Source organism: Corylus avellana, chromosome 8 (assembly GCF_965113065.1).
Source record: "Corylus avellana chromosome 8, dhCorAvel1.hap1.2, whole genome shotgun sequence".
NCBI lineage: Eukaryota > Viridiplantae > Streptophyta > Magnoliopsida > Fagales > Betulaceae > Corylus > Corylus avellana.
The window spans coordinates 6244985-6267898 of NC_142497.1; the positions used below are offsets into that span (position 1 = coordinate 6244985).

Here is a 22914-nt window from a genome sequence, read left to right on the forward strand (position 1 = left end):
TTTCTTGTGGGTTTGTTTGTATAATACGGATGGAAGAAGATAGAGATTTGTATCATTATATATAATTCTACCGATTAAATGAAAAGTAATGATAAATTCATTCCTGTGTTTCGATTTTTAGTTAAAGTTGCTTCCATATATATGTATCTTCTGACAAGAAAGAAAATAAAGACTTGCTTACGGTTGTATTAAGAGGGGCAAAATTTTCTTTCAAATTGGGTGGAGGAACTTCCTTTAACCTAGTCTATAAAAATGACATGTGTTCATTTTTTTAATAGAACATGTTTGGCACTGTATTGAAAAAAAAAAAAAAAAATAGAGCTTTTAAAGTTAAATTGAGTTTTTTGATAAAAAAAAAAAAAAAAATTAAAAAATTAAAAAAAAAAAACTTTATTTTAAGGTTTTTTTTTTCAAAAGTGTTTTTTGGTCTTTTTTTAGAGTAAAAAAGTTAAAAAATATTTTTTGAGCTTCTTACCAAACGGACCAACTTTTTACTTAGTACAACTTTTTATATATTAAAAATACTTTTTACACTCCTTAACACAATCTCAATTAGGTTCTAACCAGTGGCTTAAGCGTTATCCTTGGGGAGGGGGGTATAGTGTATAGGGTGAGGCTGTTGGGAGTTGCATTCAAGAAATGGTGTATCCGGGTCCTTGCTGGGTCGTTTGGGCCATAATTCTATGGGCCCTTCGGATTCTGATCATAGGTCGCCGGCCTAATAGGCCTTGGCTTGTAGGCCGCCGGTCTTTCAAGTGTTTTCTGGTACGTGGCCTTTCTTGAAGGAGCTATCGGTAGTTTGACCCTCAAGAAGTCTTTTTATTTCTTTGATTTTTTAGTGTGATGATCAAACCAAACGTGATTTTGGTGGATTACCATTTTTAAAGAGATTGTCGTTCACTATTTTTTTCTAAGTGAAATGGAGATGATTCATTATATACATATATATAATATATGTATAAATAAATATATCTAAGAACATTATCATGATAAGAGGTAGCAATCGAATGGGACTCAACTAGAAGAAGAAGATGGGAAAGATAAAGACGACGAGCCATAGTTATGGCTTGCTGAAGATAAATAATGACAACTCTTGAAGATAACAAGTTGTATACGTCAATATAGTTTTTTCGTTGTATTCCTACCTAGATCTTATCTAGTACTCATGATAAACTTTATAATATTGACATTCTTTATAGAAAGTCATCTCTCCAACAAGAACATTTGAGAATATTATATATATAGTAATGTTTGTGAAGGTCTTTTATACTAGTCTGAAAGCACTCGGCTCTCTCTCTCTGTGCAAAAATGGAAGCTCTCTGCTTCATTGCTTCACCCACTCCTCTATTTCACAGCACACCAGAGCACTCAACCTTCCCACCAATCAGGACGAAGAAGTACTCCAACAAAAGCCAACAATCCATTATTACTGCAACATTGACAAACCCAAATGAGCAGATCTGCTTCCACAAGCTCTCAGGGCTCGATTCTCTTAATAGGACGCCGCCCGAGTCGGCCTCCTCACTTGTTCCCCAGCTGATGAAAGTCTCGTCTGAGTCGTTGGTGTATGAGAGTGGCTTCCTCGGTGCAGCTGTGCCGGAAAAGATGGCTGCGCCGCCATCTGGGATGGGTGGGGACGGGGTTCACAGTTACTTGACGAAGATATTGTCACCTAAGGTTTATGATGTTGCGGTGGAGACGCCACTGGACTATGCTTCGTATTGAACCTACATGTGGTCAACAAGAAACCACTCTCTCTAAGGAAACTACAGCAACGGCTAAAACTCAAATCAAGGCAACCACATATCAAGCAACGGCTACCATCAACAAGGAAACCCAAATCAATCAAAAATAAATGCAGCAACGGCTACTTCTAAAATGGAAATCATTTATTTGATTTGTATTTTCTTCCTATTATGTAAATGTAATCTCATGTATATAAACCCATCGTATCAATGAAAATAAGCAAGGCAAAATTATTTCAATCATCTCCTCCTATATGGTATCAGAGCACTAACGAGCAACCCACGTTGTCTCCTTTTTTTTTTCTGCTTCTTCTTCCTCTCTCTGAAGTGTTTTATCAAACACTTAAACTGCATACCCAATGGCCTCATCCACCTCCTCTGAAACCAGCCCACAACCCTCTGCCGAGAATGTCACCCACCCCATTTCACCTACCCACAATGAAAACAACCCAAACCCCTCTACCCAGAACGTCACCAATCCCATTCCCCCTACCCAAAATGAAAACAACCCAAACAACTCAAACCCATCACCCGCATCTCTCTCAAATTTTGCCCAATCCATTTCTAAACTCACCCAAAACAATTACCTGGTTTGGCACCATCAACTTAAAACTTTTCTTCAAGGTCACGATCTCTATGTTTTTGTGGATGGAACCAACAAGCCTCCCCATCCTCACACCTCCAACGCCATTGATGGCTCTCTCCACATCTCCAACGATCCAGAGACACTTCGGTGGTTTCGTCAGGACCAGCTTATTTTAAGCATGCTTATGTCCACCATCTCTGAAGAATTGCTGCCCCAAGTCCTTGGGTGCCGCACTGCCCGAGAACTCTGGACTGCTCTAGCACGCACCTTCTCTTCAGCTTCACGAGCTCGTACCATGACGCTTCACTACGAAATTGCTACTGCAAAGAAGGGCAATTCCTCCATCACAGCATATTTTCAACGGCTCAAGCAAACCGCCGCCACCCTTGCTGCCGCCGGTCACAAACTCAGCGATTACGAATTCACCACGTCGCTCCTTGCCGGACTGGGTCCCGAATACGACCCCCTCGTCACGTCCTTGACTACCCGGATTGAACCTCTCACCATGGACGATCTGCTCGGCCATCTGCTAGCTCACGAAACCAGACTCGAACAACACCACCGGAACGACACTTTCCTTGTCGCCGCCAACCTTGCTTCACGGGGCCGGAATCCACATCGTGGAAGAGGACGGCATCTCAATTCCATGAGAACCCATTCCTCACATGGGCAGCACCGTTCTGCCCCAAACTCATTTGGGCAATACAGAACAAGGGGGCGTGGAAATATTCCGCCTCCCTCTCACAATTCCTCATCTTCACATGGGTCCCCCTCTCTTTTAGGCCCAGGCCCTCGGCCCACCTGCCAAGTATGTGGCAAATTGGGCCACACTGCTATGACTTGTTATCACAGATTTGACCAAGCATTTCAAACTACAGGGCCCAATCTCACTGCCTACACTGCTGCTCAGGCCCAAACCCGGGATCTCAACTGGTATCCGGACACCGGCGCCACTCACCATGTCACTTCCGACCTCAACAATTTGAATCTCCACTCGGAAGCGTATGATGGACCCGATGAAATCCAAGTGGGCAATGGTACCCACCTTGCCATCCAACATACGGGCAACTCTAAACTTTCTCCTAATTTTCTTTTACGTCATGTCTTACATGTTCCTAAAATAACCAAAAATTTACTTTCAGTCCAAAAATTCACTTCTGATAATAATGTTTATATGGAATTTCACCCTTCTTGTTTTTTTTGTCAAGGATCGTACGTCCGGGAAAATTCTGCACCACGGCTCGAGTAGACACGGCCTCTACCATTGGTTTTCACCTACAGCTGCACCCCCTAGTATTTTATCTAGTGAACGTGCTAACTTCGTGGATTGGCACGCTCGCCTCGGCCACCCTGCTGATCGCATTGTTCGTCATGTCGTCACTAGATTTCAACTTCCAGTTACCAAAAATAAGCAACCTCCTATTTGCCCGGCCTGTCAGCGAGGCAAAAGTCATCAGCTTCCTTTTAATATTTCTGAAAATAAATCAAGTGTCCCACTTGAACTTGTCTTTTCTGATGTTTGGGGACCTTCCCCTATTTTATCAAATAATGGTGCACGCTTTTATGTTATTTTTGTCGACCATTTTAGTAAATTCACGTGGTTTTACCCCATTGCATGCAAATCTGATGTTTTCTCTATTTTTCCTAAGTTTCAGGCTTATGTTGAACGCCAATTTGATCGTAAAATTAAATCCATCCAAACAGATGGAGGTGGTGAATATCAAAAATTGCGTCACCACTTTGCATCCCATGGCATCCATCATCGACTCACGTGCCCACATACCCATCAACAAAATGGGTCTGTGGAACGCAAACACCGACATATTGTCGAAATGGGCCTCACCCTTTTGGCCCATTGCTCCGCCCCTCTCAAATATTGGGCTGAGGCTTTTCAAACCGCTTGCTATCTCATCAACCGCTTACCCACACCCATCCTCAATAATACATCACCCTTTCAAAAACTTTTCTCTCTCCGACCAAATTACAGTTTTTTACGCGTCTTCGGATGTGCCTGTTGGCCTTATCTTCGCCCTTACAACAAACACAAGCTCGATTTCCGCTCCGACACATGCATCTTCATTGGGTATAGTCCCTCTCACCGTGGCTACAAATGCCTTCATCCATCAACCGGTCGCATCTACATCTCCCGACACGTCAACTTCGATGAATCACTTTTTCCATTCACCTCCCCTCCTAAACTCCCCCAAATTCCATCCCCCATTTCCCAGACCACTATTTTTCCCCCCTTCCCAAACCCTCCTACCCCAACCCTATCATCTACTTCACCCTGCGATGCACCAAGAACAACTGCCATTCCATCCCCTGACCCGCCATCCCCTCCTACATCTCACACACCTGCCCTTACTAATACTAGTTCTTCTTCTGACTCTTTGCAGGTTCCTGTCACCTCTCCAGCCTCTGCACCTCCCATGCCTCAACCAGGACATGCAATGCAAACTCGGTCCAAGAACAACATTTTCAAGCCCAAGTCTCTTCCAGATGGTCTAATTCGCTACCCGCTTCCGAAAGCGCTCCTTGCCACTGCCAACCTCGACGAGATCGAACCCAGCTGCTACTCCCAAGCAGCGAAGCACCCCGCCTGGCGTGATGCTATGAACATCGAGTTTGATGCCCTCCTCCGCAATGACACCTGGACTCTCATTCCTCCCACCTGCACAATGAATATAGTTGGCTGCAAATGGGTTTTTCGTCTCAAACGGAAAGCCGATGGATCCATTGATCGTCACAAAGCTCGCCTAGTTGCTAAAGGATTCCACCAACAACCTGGCATTGACTTTGGAGATACTTATAGCCCTGTGATCAGACCAACAACCATTCGACTTGTTCTGTCCCTCGCCATCTCCTCAGGTTGGCTCATTCGACAAATTGATGTACAAAACGCCTTCCTCCATGGTTGGCTTTCCGAAGATGTCTACATGGCCCAGCCCCCTGGCTTCATCCATCCTCAGTTTCCTCAGCATGTCTGCAAATTACACAAGGCCCTCTATGGCCTCAAACAAGCCCCTCGTGCCTGGTTCTCCCGCCTTAGTGATCGCCTCTTGGAACTTGGTTTTGTCGGATCCCGTTCTGACTCCTCCTTGTTCATCCTCCACACACCTCAATGCACTACGTACGTCCTTATTTATGTTGACGACATTCTCATCACTAGCTCCCGACCTCATGGCACAACTGACCTTCTAAACTCTCTACGTGCTGAATTCGCCATCAAAGACTTAGGGCCTCTCCATTTCTTTCTTGGTATGGAAGCTATAACCACTCCTGATGGTCTCCTTTTATCTCAACAACACTACATCCTTGACCTCCTCAAAAAGAGCAACATGTCCGAAGCCAAGCCTATCAAGACCCCAATGTCCACCGCACATTCTCTCTCACTCTTCACTGGGGATCCCCTCCCCGACCCCTCCACTTACCGCAGTCTCGTCGGTACCTTACAGTACCTCTCCCTCACTCGACCTGACATTTCCTTTGCCGTCAACAAAGTCTCCCAGTTTATGCACCGGCCTACCTCTCTTCATCTTCAAGCTGTTAAACGGATCTTGCGCTACCTTAAATCTACACTCACCTTTGGTCTCCTTCTTCGCAAGTCACCCTCTCGCACCCTCCAAGCTTATTCTGACGCTGACTGGGCTGGCTGCCCCGATGATAGGAAATCCACCGGTGGATTTTGTGTTTTCCTTGGCCCTAATCTTATCTCATGGTCCTCACGCAAACAACGGACTGTTGCTCGATCCAGCACCGAATCCGAATATCGTACTCTTGCAACCACCGCTGCCGAGCTCATATGGCTCCAATCCATGCTCCACGAACTTGGCATTTTTCTTCCCACACCTCCCACCCTTTGGTGTGATAACATTGGCGCCACATACCTCACTGCCAACCCTGCCTTTCATGCCCGCACCAAGCACATTGAAATCGACTTTCACTTTGTTCGTGACAAAGTCGCCTCCAAGACTCTTGACGTCCGATTCATCTCTAGCAAAGATAATATCGCTGACATTTTCACCAAACCCACTGCCTCACCTCATTTTTTCACCATGCGGTCCAAGCTCCACATCGTGTGTACCATGTCTCGCTTGCGGGGGCGTATTGAACCTACATGTGGTCAACAAGAAACCACTCTCTCTAAGGAAACTACAGCAACGGCTAAAACTCAAATCAAGGCAACCACATATCAAGCAACGGCTACCATCAACAAGGAAACCCAAATCAATCAAAAATAAATGCAGCAACGGCTACTTCTAAAATGGAAATCATTTATTTGATTTGTATTTTCTTCCTATTATGTAAATGTAATCTCATGTATATAAACCCATCGTATCAATGAAAATAAGCAAGGCAAAATTATTTCAATCATCTCCTCCTATACTTCGAAGCTCTCTGAGAAGCTTGGTGTTCGTCTTTGGCTCAAGAGGGAGGATCTTCAACCAGGAGTACGTAAGTTTACGAGAAATGTTTGTTTTCATTATTTTGCACATCATATCTATTTTGTTATAAAAGATGTGAAAATCTATCCTTCATTGAATTTGTGAATTTCATGGATTCAATAATGAATTTCTAAAAGAAATTAAATGAAAAAAAAAATTACAAAAAAATGACACCAAACACATCTGTAAGAGCATGTTTGAGAAATAAATCGAGCTTTTAAGTCAAAAAGCGTTTTTTAGCAAAAACTTCATTTTTAAGCTTTTGTTAAAAGTGCGTTTCGGTCATTTTTTAGATTTTTTGGATCCTTAAAAGCTTTTTCAATTTTTTTTACTAAACCAGTATTTTTTTTTTTTTTTTTCAAACAGACTTTTTAATTATTAAACATAATTTTAAGCTTTTCAAATGCACACTCAAACATGCTCTAAATTTATTTTATTTTTTTGTCATGAGTCATTCTAAGTATTTATATTTGTTTTTCAAATTTTGAAAACTAAAAATAAAAATGACATACGGAAAATCCATTTACAACCCACCAAATTGATATGGCAGGTGAAACCATATTGTGCTGTTTTTATTGTTTTTATTGGGACATAGTCACATAATGCAATTACTTGCCTAAATTGTTAGCAATTTAATTGGATATTCCATATGAAAATTAAAAAAAAAATAATATGAAATTATATAAGATGCAAAAACTTTAAATTCTGTAAATAAAAAATATATATATATATATGTGAGAAATGGAGAGAGTATCCTTATCCCCCAACATGGGACACTAACCGTCGCCGGGGGTGGGGGGGACATAAATTTTTTTATATTACCTGTTTAAATTATTATTACTTCGAGCAGGCCAGCTCAATGTATTTTGTGGCCTTAGGCAAAACTTTGAAATTATGCCTAATTTTTTTTTTTTTAAGTATATATACTTTAAAAATACTAACAAATTAAACAAACACGATTTATCAAAAAAAAATTATGACTATAATAAAATAAATGATAAAAATAGAACAATAAAACCTGATTTGGCAAATGAATTATGAAGTAGTTCTTGGAGATAGGACAGGACACTCGATCACTCAGAGTCGGAGAGGAAGAGAAAATGATGATATAGGCAGAGAAGAAAAACTCAGAAAAGAACAAGCAAAGAAGAGAGATAAAGTGGCAAATAGAGAGACTCTGATATTTAAAATGCATATGGTAAGCTTCCTAGGCTAACAGCAGTTTATATTTTTGGCTATTAGCTTTCCTAGATGGCTAAATAATAAATAGAAAATAAATTGTAATGTTTTATTTGTAACGAATATATTTTTTTACCAAAAACAAAAAAAAAAAAAATTCCATAAAGAGATTAAGAGCATGACTGCATGATATAGGCGTGTATTGTGGGTGTTAGGCGTGTAGAGCTCTAGGGAATTGGTATGTAATGATGTAAGGCCTTTAATGTTTTGTCCCTTTATTTTATTTATTTTTGAATTATTTTTAGAATTTATAAAGGGCTTATTAATTGGGGCCTTATTAAATTGAGGCCTTAAATTTTGATAAAAAATTTTTTGGGCCCTATTAAAAAAAATTTTGGGCCTTGAATTTTTTTTTTTGGTCCAAAATAAATTTTTTTTTTTTTTCCAAATTTTTTTTAAGTCAAAAAATATTTTTGTAGGCCTTATTAAATTGGGGGCCCTAAGGGAGGGCCTAACTCACCTAGGGCCTGAGCCGGCCCTGACTTCGAGTTAGAGTATGTTTGAGATTGTGTTTGAGAAATAGAGTTTTTAAGTCTAAAAGCTTCATTTTAAAGTTTTTATCAAAAATGCGTTTTGGCTTAGGTTTTTTAACCATCAAAAGCGCTTTCATTTTTTTTTTTTTTTACCAAACGGATACTTTTTTTTTTAAACCAACTTTTTAAGTGTTAAATGCACACCCAAACAGAACCTTAATCCTTATCCGTTTTTTTATGGCCCACCGCCACTCAAGTATCTAGAAGTTGTGGCCCAACACGTAGGCCCAAAGGTGCAAGGGCCCAAATCAGTAGTAAGAGCCCGAGGGGTCTGAAATACAATAAGAGTGAGACCATCATGATGTGTCTCTTGGGCCGGAAAACATTATTCCTTAAGCGAGTGGTCATTGGGTGCTGTGGGGCCAGAGGAGAGCAACTGGTCCTCTGTGTAGGAGAGGGAAAGGGCTCAGGTTGCCGAGAAGCCAATTCATATCGAGGCACCAACAATGGCGGAGATGGCGCCGGGAGCTGAATCGACCAAGGAAGATCAACTGATGAGGAATTGGCAACCTGCGAGAACTGAACTGCTGTGTGTATTAAATACTTGCATATTCCTAAGAAATGGAACTTTTTCTTGATGATAATATACTTTGTGCTAACTTCGAAAAATATCTCAAAGAATCGTCATTTTTATGAGACCATGAGATTTTGCTTCTTGAAAATTATCTTTCACGCAGGAATTTGATAACAATTTAATCTCAACAGATCGATTAATGTTCCTGTAAACAAGAAAACCATCATTTTGGGTTTTTTTGTCGAAAGGGTTCATTCTGAGGAAATGCTGTTTGTGCTTGTTTGTCTTCCACGTTTCAAGAACAGAAAGCAGTTTTCCAAACTCTTTATTGATGTCTTCAAACTGCTAGGTATTCTCATTCAAGCTGCGGCGAGCTTATAACATGATGGCCAAGCTTTCAAGGGAACAGTTGGACAGGGGAGTCATTTGTGTATCAGCAGGGGAGTCATTCCGTCAACAACTTCTCAACCGACCATCTTTATTTTCTTGCTCATGATTAATGTGTGTTTGGTCATCCGTCAACAACTTCTCAACCGTCCCTCTTTATTTTCTTGGTCATGATTAGTGTGTGTTTGGTCATGATTAGTGTGTATATCAGCAGGGGGAGTCATTCCAAGATTAGTGTGTGTTTAACAGCCCGCCTTAAATTCTCACCTCCCTAACACACTGCAACCAGTTATTACAGCCCGCCTTAAATTCCCACCTCCTTAACACACTACAACCAGTTATTACAGCCCGTCTTAAATTCCCACCTCCCTAACACACTACAACTATTTATTACAGCCTGCTTTAAATTTCCACCTCCCTAACACACTACAACCAGTTATTACAGCCCGTCTTAAATTCCCACCTCCCTAACACACTACAACTATTTATTACAGCCTGCTTTAAATTTCCACCTCCCTAACACACTACAACCAGTTATTACAGCCCGTCTTAAATTCTCACCTCCCTAACACATTACAACCAGTTATTACGGCCCTCCTTAAATTCTCACCTTCCTAACTCACTTCAACCAGTTATTACAGCCCTCCTTAAATTTTCACCTCCCTAACACACTACTGTTGATATAAGATTATATATATTATAATTATAATGGGGATTTCAAGATTTGTCTTGGCATCCGTTTTTGTTTTTCTTGGGCTATTTGTGGCTGATGGGCAATATGGTGATGGGCAGTATGGTTATTGTTTCCGACATCAAAACCCGAGTCCCTGAATAAGAACATTGCAGTATGGGCCTGTAATGTCCTAAATTTGGGGACTCGGGGTTTGATGTCAGAAACAATTACCATACTGCCCATCACCATATTGCCCATTAGCCACAAATAGCCCAAGAAAAACAAAAACGGATGCCAAGACAAATCTTGAAATCCCCATTATAATTATAATATATATAATCTTATATCAACAGTTGTGTGTTAGGGATGTGGGAATTTAAGGAGGGCTGTAATAACTGGTTGTAGTGTGTTAGGAAAGTGGGAATTTAAGAAGGACTGTAATAACTGATTGTAGTATGTTAGGGAGGTGGGAATTTAAGGAGGGTTGTTAACTGGTTGGAGACCAACCTTTAAACTTCTGATCTTGGGTTCCTCAAACACACATTTTTACTCTTGTCAAATCAAACTTCCCTCCTAGTGGAAGAGACTTTATAAAATAGATTAAGAATGTGTATATGAGCGCGGCAGTCGCATGGTAGCATCAGTGCGTGTACTTTTCCTCGGCTTTCTTAAGCTTTCGTAGCAGTCGGGGGATATTTATTATGTAGTATGGTCCTCCATATATAGATTTGTTAATTTTTCATAATTAATAAAATGAGTGGTTATAGGGTTTTTTGAGTCAAAGAGGGCTTGCTGTGTATCAGGCGTGCTAGCGACAGCAATGTTATGCAATTCATATTCTTTGGGCATGTGTGTTAATGCATCATATTACGTCTTTTGGGACGGTTTTCATCCATCGGAGGCTGCAAACAACTTTATAGTCCAAACTTTGATCCCAAGTGGTGTTCAGCTCATCAGCTAATTATCATACACATGCATCTACCTCAACATTATTCTGTTTTTCTCTTCAACAGATCCATGTTATTGAGGGTTTATTTGGTTAATTTATATTTCTTGTGGGTTTGTTTGTATAATATGGATGGAAGATGATAGAGATTTGTATGATTATGTATAATTCTACAGATTAAATGAAAAGTAATGATAAATTCATTCCTGTATAACAGTGTTTCGATTTTTAGTTAAAGTTGCTTCCATATATATGTATCTTCTGACAAGAAAGAAAATAAAGACTTGTTTAGGTTGTGTTATCTTTTACTTCTTTCCAATTTATGCGACGAGTATATTAAGTGGGGCAGAGTTTTCCTCCAAATTGGGTTGGATGAACTTCCTTCAACCCAATCTATTAAAATGAGACATGTCACTTTTTTTAATAGAACATGTTTGGTACTGCATTAAAAAAAAATGGAGCCTTTAAAGTTAAATTGAGTTTTTTGATAAAATAAAAAATAAAAATAAATGTATTTTAAGGTTTTTTTTCAAAAGTGCTTTTTGGTCTTTTTTTAGAGTAAAAAAGTAAAAAAGTATTTTTTGAGCTTCTTACCAAACGGACCAACTTTTTACTTGGTACAACTTTTTATATATTAAAATTACTTTTTACACTTCTTAATGCAATCTCAATTAGGTTCTAACTAGTGGCTTAAGCTTTATCTTGGGGCTTCTGGGGTTCGACCCAATTTGAACAGGGAATTGAAAAAACAAAACAAAAAAATTCGAAAGAAAGTAAAAAGTCTAAATGGTTTTATATGATATTCAATTTGGGTTCAACATGCCCAACTCATTTTAGATATTAGAAAGAACTTTGTAGGACATGGTTCTTACTTTTAGGTATTCACATCCGCATATGCATTCGCATCATATGATTATTATTTGCATCGGCGTGGTTATTACGGTTATTATCCGTTATCGCAAATGAGGTAATGGGCATTTTGGTCTCTATTAGGACATATTTTAAACAATTTTAAAAATGGTTTGAACAAGTTTTTAGTGTTTTGAACTTGTTTTAGCGTGTTGTGCACAAACACGTGATCATAATTACGGTTAAATAAGGCGAGAACAATCACACACAAAATAACACCAAGATTTAAGTGGTTCCCTCAATGTGAGGTATGTTAATTGGCAGAGGCGATCACGAAAAAATTTACTACGAAAGATGGAGTAAAAAACTATAGTAGAGAGAATCACCCACTCTTCTATTTCGTAGCACACCCGAGCAGTCAACCTTCCCACCAATCAGGACGAAGTACTCCAACAAAAGTCAACCATCCATTATTACTGCAACATTGACAAACCCAAAGGAGTAGATCTGCTTCCACAAGCTCTCAGGGCTCGATTCTCTTAATACGACGCCACCCGAGTCGGCCTCTTCACATGTTCCCCAGCTGATGAAAGTCTCGTCTTAGTCGTTGGTGTATGAGAGTGGCTTCCTCGGTGTTGTGCCGGAAAAGATGGCGGCGCTGCCATCTGGGATGGGTGGGGACGGGGTTCACAGCGCCACCAGCTACTTGACGAAGATATTGTCATCTAAGGTTTATGATGTTGCGGTGGAGACGCCATTGGACTATGCCTCCAAGTTCTCGGAGAAGCTTGGTGTTCATCTTTGGCTCAAGAGGGAGGATCTTCAACCTCAAGTATGTAAGTTTACGGGAATTGTTTGTTTTCATTAGAAAAAATTACACTTTATCTCCCAAAATTGGTAGCGATTTTTAATTCGAACTCCAAAATTTTAATTTTTGCAATTTATCCTCAAAGTTTTAATTTTTTTCAATTCAACCATTCCGTCAGTCAAAGTTACTTTGACTGATGAAACAGTGATCACGTGTAAGGCGCGTGATCATTTCAGGCGTTTTAGTACCGAAAATACCCCATCTCCTTCAGCGTTCCACAATCCTCGCTACGACTCAGATTGAGACTTTTGAGGGATGGACTTTGTCAAATGATGCCTTTTTGTTGATATTATTGGTAATATATTTTCGTCACTTTCTTTGTTTGTTTTCTTAATTGATATTTATTTGTTGGGTTATTATAATATTAAGTATATATGTTTATATATGAACCCAACCGATCGTCTTAAAGACGAACTATGAAACCCAATCCGATGTGAACTAAGAAACTCAGGAAACGAATTCTTATATATATATATATATGTATACGTAATACATACACTGCCACAAAATCAAAATCAACCACTCTTCTGGGTTGTTTAGAAACCTCTACCTCCCTCTTTTTGGGTTGTTTTTCTAATCGATCGTTTTCCTGCTATCAATAATGGCCGCCATGTTGGAACTCACGTAGAACTCAGATAAATTGAAATCAAAGAGAGAAGGATTTGAAGTACTGGTAACGGATTTCATATGAGAAGGTAGAGGGTTCTTTTCGAAATGGGTTTGTGTTTGAGAGATTGAAAACGTCGACTGTGAGCTTGACACTTTGAGATTTGAAGGATAAGAGATTGTGGAAAGCCGAAGGAGATGGGGGCATTTTGGGGAAGAAATCAACAAAAGCGATCACTTGCGACGAACGTGATTACTGTTTCGTCAGTCAAAGCACTTGTGACGCACGTGATCACTGTTCCGTCAGTCAAAGCGGCTTTGACTGACGGAATGGCTGAATTGAAAAAAATTAAAATTTTGAGAGGGTGAATTGCAAAAATTAAAACTTTTGAGCTCGAATTGAAAATGGCCCATAACTTTAGAGGTTAAAGTGTAATTTTCCCTTTTCATTATTTTGCAAATCATATCTATTTTGTTATAAAAGATGTAAAAATCTATCCCTCAATGAATTTGAGAATTTCATGGATTCAATAATGAATTTCCAGAAGAAATAATAAAAAATTACAAAAAAAAAATGACACAAAATATATCTCTAAGAGTATGTTTGGAATTGTGTTTGAGAAATAGATCGAGCTTTTAAGTCAAGAAGCGTTTTTTAGCAAAAACTTCATTTTTAAACTTTTGTTAAAAGTGTATTTTTGTCATTTTAAGGTTGTTTTTGAGATTTAAAAGTGCTTTCAATTTTTTTACTAAACCAGTATTTTTTATTTTATTTTATTTTTTTTCAAACGGATTTTTTGAGTATTAAACACAATTTTAGACTTCTCAAACGCACATCCAAACATGCCCTAGGTTTATTTTATTTTTTGTCATGAGTCATTCTTGATCTGTATTTATATTTGTTTTTCAAACTTTGAAAACTAAAAACAAAAATTACATACGGAAAATCCATTTACAACCCACCAAATTGATATGGCAGGTGAAACCATATTGTGCTGTTTTTATTAGGACATAATGCAATTATTTGTCTCAATTGTTAGCAATTGGGATACTCCATATGAAAATTAAAAAAAAGTTTAAATAATTTGAAATTATATAAGATGCACCAACTTTACATTCTGGAAAGAAAATATATATATATATATATATATATATATATATATATATGAGAAATGAAGAGAGGATTTGTATCCCCGAACATGGGACACTAAATGTCGGGTGGCGGCCTAAACTTTATTTAGATAAGTGGGTATTTCATATAAATTTTTTTATATTACCTATCTACATTACTATCAATTCGAGTTAGAGCATGTTTAGGATTGTGTTTAAAAAATGAGGTATGATACACCTAGAACTTAAACCCAACTTTGGCCCAACTTCTAAACTAAATTTCTCTTTCTTTCTCTAGTTTAAGGCTCTCTCTCTCCTCAACTTGCATTTTTTTTTTTTAAAAAAAAAAACTTAAGAAAAAAGTTGTGCCAAAGTTGGGTTTAAGTTGTGCCTTTATCATTTTCCTTAAGAAATAGAGCTTTTGAGTCGAAAAGCTTCATTTTTATGTTTTTACCAAAAATGCGTTTTGACCATTTTTAGGCTTTTTGAACCCTTAAAAGCGATTTCATTTTTTTTTTTTACGAAACGGATATTTTTTTATTCAAACCAACTTTTTAAGTATTATACGCACTTTTAAGCATTTCAAACGCACATCAAACATAAGGGCTTAATTCTTATCGGTTTTTTCCATGGCCTGCTGCCGCTCAAGTATCTAGAAGATGTGGCCCAATGCATAGGCCCAAAGTTGCAATGCATAGGCCCAAAGTTGCAATGGCCCAAATCAGTAGTAAGAGCCCGAGGGGTCTGAAATACAATTGAGAGTGAGACAATCATGATGTGTCTCTTGGGCCGGAAAACATTTTTCCTTAAGCGAGTGGTCATTGGGTGCTGTGGAGCAACTGGGCTTCTGTGTAGGAGAGGGAAAGGGCTCAGGTTGCCGAGAAGCCAATTCAGATCGAGGCACCAACAATGGCGGAGATGGCGCCGGGAGCTGAATCGACCAAGGAAGATCAACTGATGAGGAATTGGCAACCTGCGAGAACTGAACTGCTGTGTGTCTTACATACTTGCATATTCCTATGAAATGGAACTTTTTCTTGATGATAATATACTTTGTGCTAACTTCGAAAAATATCTCAAAGAATCCTCATTTTTACGAGACCATGAGATTTTGCTTCTTGAAAATTGTCTTTCATGCAGGAATTTGATAACAATTTAATCTCAACAGATCGATTAATGTTCCTGTAAACAAGAAAACCATCATTTTGGATTTTTTTGTCGAAAGGGTTCATTCTGAGGAAATGCTGTTTGTGCTTGTTTGTCTTCCACATTTCAAGAACAGAAAACAGTTTTCCAAACTCTTTATTGATGTCTTCAAACTGCTAGGTATTCTCCTTCAAGCTGCGGGGAGCTTATAACATGATGGCCAAGCTTTCAAGGGAACAGTTGGACAGGGGAGTCATTTGTGTATCAGCAGGGAACCATGCCCAAGGAGTTGCGTTATCTGCACAAAAACTAGGCTGTGATGCAGTCGTCGCCATGCCTGTTGCAACTCCTGAAATCAAAGTTGATAGCCTTTTTCCCTACCATCACATTCATTGATTTATGATAAAAAGCTTTTGATTTGTCTCATTATGTTGTCAATTTTAGATATCCCAATTATTTGGTATTACACATTTGTTTAGCTGAAGGCGGTGGAGAGGTTGGGTGCTACAGTTGTGCTTGTTGGCGAGTCTTATGATGAAGCACAAGAGTATTCCAAGAAGCGGGCCAGAGAAGAAGGTCGAACGTTTGTTCCTGGTTTTGATCACCCAGATATCATTGCAGGGCAGGGGACTGTAGGAATGGAGATTGTGCGTCAAATGCCTGCTCCATTGCATGCAATCTTTGTGCCTGTTGGAGGTGGCGGGCTAATAGCTGGAATTTCTGCCTATGTGAAGGCAGTTTACCCTGAGGTATGTGACATGTTTTCCTTCAAAATTCAACTAAGCAAATGCATTTGGCCTACGACTTCAATGGGACTCCAGAAAAAGTATACAAACAACTTATTGTGTTTAAATAATATACAAACTGAAAATATATTACAGCTTCCTGGGTTTAACTGTTTAAGACTTTAAGTCATCAAAATTATTCTTCAAGTTTAGGAGATTTGAGCGCATTGTTTTGAAGTACGGATGTTATTGAAGCTGAATAAGGGTATGCAACATTTTTGAAATAGAAATGTAACTTTATGGAAAAATTTCTTTAAGATGCTTATGGATGCAATGATATCTTAAGTCTGGGAAAAAGAAAGTATTCCCGGAATTCAGCATATGGACTGTCTCAAGTTTTCTGCTATGCTTTAAGAATTTGGTTGTACAGATTAAAAGTTTTTATTCTATGGATGTACTAACATCAAACATGATGACTAAATAAGTACGAGGATGGTAACATATAGTGTGAAATTAATTTGATGATTCATTTATCTGTTTGATAGTGTGATTCAATCGGAGTGCGTGTTAAGTTTAATGAACTGTTTTCTGCTTCAAATCTCATCCAAGTTGGAATGAAATCCCATCTTCCTTTTTCTATAATTCTATTTTTCATTTTATTTGTTGATTAGGTGTACTGAGTTTATGTTGTATCAATGAACAAATTCTCGGAGACCATTTTTTTATTTAGGAAAAATTGTTAAATTGGTCCTGGGATTTGAGGTTGTACAAATAGGTGACAAATAACTTCTTGTGGTGTGCCTATGTAACAAATAACTTCCTTGGTACAGATTTTGACTTTTTTTCTGCTGGGGCCATGATGAAATTACTCATTTACCCTAAAAAAGGTAATAAAAAAAGAAAAAGAAAAATGGGTGCTAACTATGGTGATGGTTTGGCCATCCCTAGACCAGCTAGAGGAGGTGGCCAAACCACCCCCTAAGTGCCCCTTTTTCTATTCTTTTATGTTTTCCCCCCCCCCCCTTCTTTTATTTTAATCTTTTATAATTTGTTTGAGAGTAAATGTATAATTTCAAAATGACACAGACCGAAAAATGACCGGAATTTGTACTGAGAGAGTTATTTATTACACATGCATATCATATGGAGTTATTTGTCAGTTTTGAAACCTTAGAGAGTTATTTGTCATAATCTCAAATCCCGTAGACTAATTTTGCAATTTTCCCTTTTACTTATTCAGTTTTTTGTTCCACTTTCTGTGCTTTGCATCTCACAATGTTTATTTTAGCCAGTGTGTAAATCTTTTGGTTACATTTGCGTAAAACCATAATTAGCACTACCAGTATACATCTATCATGTAGGTCAAGATCATTGGGGTGGAGCCATATGACGCAAACTCAATGGCACTATCTTTATATCATCGGCAGAGAATTATGCTAGATAAAATAGGAAAATTTGCAGATGGGGTAGCCGTGGATGTGGTTGGAAATGAAACTCTTCGGTTATGCAGAGAGCTCATTGATGGAGTAGTTCTTGTCAGCCAAGATGCTATCTGTGCATCAATAAAGGTGAGTCTCTCTTCATACTCTTAGCTCGGAACCTTGCATCACAGAGGCCTTTGATTTTACCGTACATGGAATAGTCTTGGCTGTTTCCATTTAATGTTAGAGAAATTCCTATATGTATATATAGGGAACAACATTTACTCCCATCTAATTGGGAGATGACGATCCACTACAATTAAGTTGTCCCAAATGCAGAGAGATTTGGGCAGTCTAAGTGAGCAGGCTGTGGGGCCCAACTGCCCCAGGTAGCCTAGGGTGTTGTGTCAACTTGCTCAAGGTAGATGGGTCCAATAGTCCCTCCCTAGGGTGGTAGTTAGAGGGAGTAAATGTAGTTTCCCCACCCCCCCCCCCCTCCCCCCCCACACACACACACACACACATATATATATATATAACGCAGGCCACCATGCTTGATACCTAAACCAAATTCAAGGTTTTAAAAAGTAAGTTGAACATCCAATACTTGCCTAGTACACGATGAGGCCCAAACAATTGTTGAGCGCAGCTCATAAGAATTGCTGTGTGCTTTGTGGCTTGCTTTTGGAACAATATTTTACTGTTCGATGGTTAATACTACTGGACAAGATGACTCATACAACAACCAGGAGTAAGAATTAAGAAGAAAAAGGTTACTTGCTGAGTCTCTACTTATATAGTTTATCAGTGTCCTTTTCCAATTCTATCTGATATTTGGATCCTCTGACTCTCAAATTTCTGTTTCACTAATAGAGTAAACAATTGATTCCCACTGTATGAATCAATTAGTATTCTCATTATTTCTCTTAAAGCCAATGAAACAAAGAAAATTTTCTCTTCAGTTGGATAAAAAATATGAAAAAAATGAAAATTAAATGTGCACACTAAAGTGTTAAGACTACATCTGATTTTTAGGGCTGCAAAAGAGTCCTTGTCAGAAGCCATCTTAAATGGGCATTTTATTAAGAAAATTGCAGACCCTTATAGTTTAGTTAGATTATGGCACTAGAAAGATCATAACCTGAATATTTTGATTTGTATGCTTGCAGTATATCATGCTTCAATTTGTAATTTGACCTGCTTAATCATATAATATGGAGTCATTTCTGGCTTTTGATATCCAGAAAAAGAAAGAAAGAAAAAGAGTGGGTAATTAAGCATGCTAATTCTTTCTATGGAACTTTGGCAAGACACTATAGTAATTTGAGTGCTATAATTGTAATTGGACTTTTTGCTGCAGGACATGTTCGAGGAAAAGCGAGCCGTACTTGAACCGGCAGGGGCCCTTGCCATTGCTGGAGCAGAAGCATATTGCAAATATTATGGACTGAAAGGTGAAAATGTTGTAGCAATAACCAGTGGAGCGAACATGAACTTTGATGGACTAAGGTTGGTATCCCAACTTGCTGATGTTGGTAGCCGGCATGAGTCTGTCCTTGCAACATTTGTTCCAGAGAAGTGCGAAAAGTTCAAAGAGTTTTGTCCATTGGTATGCCAACAAAGTACTTTTTCTACGTGCAGTAAGCCAATTCTATTCTTAGCGTTTCTTCCACTGGATTTTCTGAAACTAAGATCATCATTTTGTTTTTTATGACAATCATCCTCAAAACAAATATTATTGTTGGTTTTATTACGTACCTACGTTGTGCTGGCATGGCACATTCTGTGGACAAAAACACTAATTTAAGTTTAAAAGAGTTATGTCACTTGTTAATGAGGAGTTAATGCATCACTGCAATGACATTGTCTCAAACTTGAATATCTCAACCATTTTTGGGTGGTAAGTGACTTAGATACCTAGTACCTTCGCCTAAGGTGGTTAGTATGGACTACACATAATCTAGGATGATAGAAGTTATGGGGCTATATGAATAATGAAGTTTTTAGCTTAAAAAGATTTTGTTTTCACACTCTATTCATGCGTGTTCGACCGGTACTACTTGGGTTCCAATGTTGAACTCTTTCTTCGAAGCAAGTTCGATAATCGTTTGAACGGTAAACTAAAAATTGCAAAATCGAGAGCATCATTTGAAGCCTGTTTGATACATGATCAAATGGTAAGTTGAAAATGTTTAGACCATAGAGTTTTGCTTGAACCTTGTTTGAAGATAATTCAAACATCAAATTTAAAAATCGTGTACTTTAATCTAACACATTCGAATGCTGCATAAATTAAGATCTTTGCTTTAATACCATAATAAATTGTTTGTTGTTGAAAAAGTTTAAGCTCATAAAAAAATATAAGTTTAATTATTTTTCTAACAATGCTCATATTTCTTTTCACTTTTACTTTTAGCTTACTTGTGAATAAGTTATAGGAGAAGAATAAAATTATTTAGAGTTCTAGAAGATTGACCTCTTATAAGCTTCCATTATTTAATGTTATATGACTTCAATATGTGAAATATTATTGAATGGGAGGTGAATTAAAGATATTGTTTGAACTCAAAATCTCTACTTTGATACCATGATAAATGATAGTGAATTTAATCATTTAATTAATATTCTAACAATTTTTATGTTTCTTTTCACTTCACTTTTAGCTTAGTTGCTAACAAGTTATAAGAGAAGAATTGAATTATTAAGACCTCGATCATGGGACTGCACTGCAATATTGACCTCTCATAAGATTCCATAGCTTTAATTTCATGACTTTCCTTTGTAATGCAATAATGCAAGTGTTAGAAATATACCGAAACAGAAAATTTTATGAAATAATGCATATTCAAAGATTGAGCAGTTAATAGAGAATATTTCTACCTTTTTTCTTTTCCCTTCCCCTTCTTCCTTCAGTTATCTTCAGTTTGTCTTTAAATAGGCACTGGTTATGATTCCACTCTTTTGGGATATTTTTCAGTCGGGTGATCGATCAAGCATTGAGAATGAGATTCTCTGTTGGTTTGTCATCCCCAAGAGGCCAGGTGCTCTGATGAAATTATTAGATGCGTTCAGTGCCCGTTGGAATATTAGCAGGCTCAATTACGGAGGACAGGTTGTGCTCAATTCTCTACTAGCACTTTGAATTCCCAATTATGCAAAAGCCAAATTTATTTTGATAATTTTCTTGAAAATGATCTTTTGATTTTCTGGCCTTTAACTATCGTTGTTTTTTGCTATAATTTATATGGAAGAATAGCCTAAAGAAATTATATTTATTTAGTTTGAGCTTATTGCTAACGGTTACATTGTGTTTTGCCTCTTTACCAGGGTGAGAGTGGTGGAAATGTATTAATGGGTCTCCAAGTTGTAAGCTCCGAGATGGATGAATTCAAGGCTTTGGCCAGTAGTCTAGGATATGCTTATGCATTTGAATCAGGGATGAAGCTTTGCCACTATTGATGCACTAGTAGGTGTCACACCTTCATTTTATGATCAGAATTTAAAGTTGGTGCATCTAACGGTGTACATGATGTTAATGTTGACTCGTTTTTTATAAAGTTTACAATAATATAGTATCATGTACACCGTTAGATGTACTAATTTTAGATTCTGACCATGATTTATATACTATCCATTTCAAATGAAATGAAGAGGATCATTGTCCTGCTTTAAAAGGGCGCCACTATATGTCTTGCTAATAAATCTGAGTTGCTGTATAAAGAGAAGGCACCAAGGAATGAAATCAGTAGAATAAAATTGTGACAAGAATCAAAAGATGAAGATGGAGCTTCAGATGAGATGAAGCTTGAGATGAGATGAAGACCGAGTTGGTGCTTAGCATATAATATTTGTGCGCTTTATGTAAAATACATGTAATATTTGTGTATACTTCTACTTTTTCATTTCATTGGATCTCCAGAGTTGGTACCTTATTTTTGTCTTTGGAGAAACTCAGATGTGATTGTTGTTCCTATTTTGGTGTCCAGCAAGCTTTTCCTGCTGGGTAACTCCATCACAGGACACCACTAAGGGTATTCGCATCTGCATTCGTATCATACGATTATTATTTATATCAACGTGGTTATTACGGTTATTATCCTTTATCAATTATCGCAGATGAGGTCATAGGCATTTCCAAAGTCGGCATAAGCTATTGCATAAAAAGATAAATTTACGGCTTCTCTATAGTGAGAGAAGCTCCTCCTTCTCTCTATGTAGAGAAAATGTGCCTCCTTTGTGAGGCTTTTTACCACTGGTTGTGTGTTTGTTTGGGAAGGAGGAATGGTTCTTCCTCTTTCCCTCCTCCTCTCTCATTTTTTCTCCCTAGTCGGTGTTCTCGTGACTTTCCTATTTCATTTCTGCCCTTTAACAGTGTTTTTTCACCACCTTCTGCCGTCCACTACTTTGCTGCCCAAGGCCACATGCCTCCTTCTCAGTCTAGCTCCCTGCTACTTGCCACTCACCGTCCTCCACCTTGCAACCTGGATCTGCCATGGTTCATAAATGAGTTTTCCTTAAAACCTGATATACTTTCCTCCAGTCCACCGTCCTCATCGCCTCCCAGCTCCCCACAACTACCTTCCGCTCCTCCTCCAGTTGTTCATGCTTCAGCACATGTTCCCCATGCCTCAATCAGCAGGCTTCTCTTGCCGCTCTTCCACCGCCAACACTATTGTTTATACAATTTTTATTTTTTATTGTTTTTCCACTCGTATTGTTTTTTGTTTTTCCCTTTTTTTCTTCTTCTTTATTTCCATGTGTTTCTTGCTGTTTTGTTTGGGTTTTGTGGATTTTAGTCTCTCTTTGTTCTTAAGGTTCTTTGTTGTGGAGACTAGTACTACCAGAGATAGTACTCCATTCTCTTCGGTTCTTGAGAGTGTCTTTCTTACGTTAACTTCCTTCCTATGGTTAGAGGAGTTATGTGGCGGCGGTGTAGATGGGTTTGGACATCTTAAGGTTCTTTTACCTGTAATTAGGGTTGGTGAACCTCTTAAGGTTCGTGACTCTTCCTATACTCTTTTTTCTTTAGTAATAGTTTTGTGCAGTCCTTTGGAGAGGACCGAGTCATTTGTTTGGCTCATTTCCTACTTTGATCTGTTTTCTTGCAATATTGATTTTTGT

At 38.3% G+C, this 22914-nt stretch overlaps 1 pseudogene; it reads left to right on the forward strand.

Moving 5' to 3' along the window:
- The first annotated feature begins 1308 nt into the window (after positions 1-1308).
- On the forward strand, positions 1309-21863 carry LOC148584023 (threonine dehydratase 1 biosynthetic, chloroplastic-like; annotated as a pseudogene).
- Positions 21864-22914: the final 1051 nt, after the last annotated feature.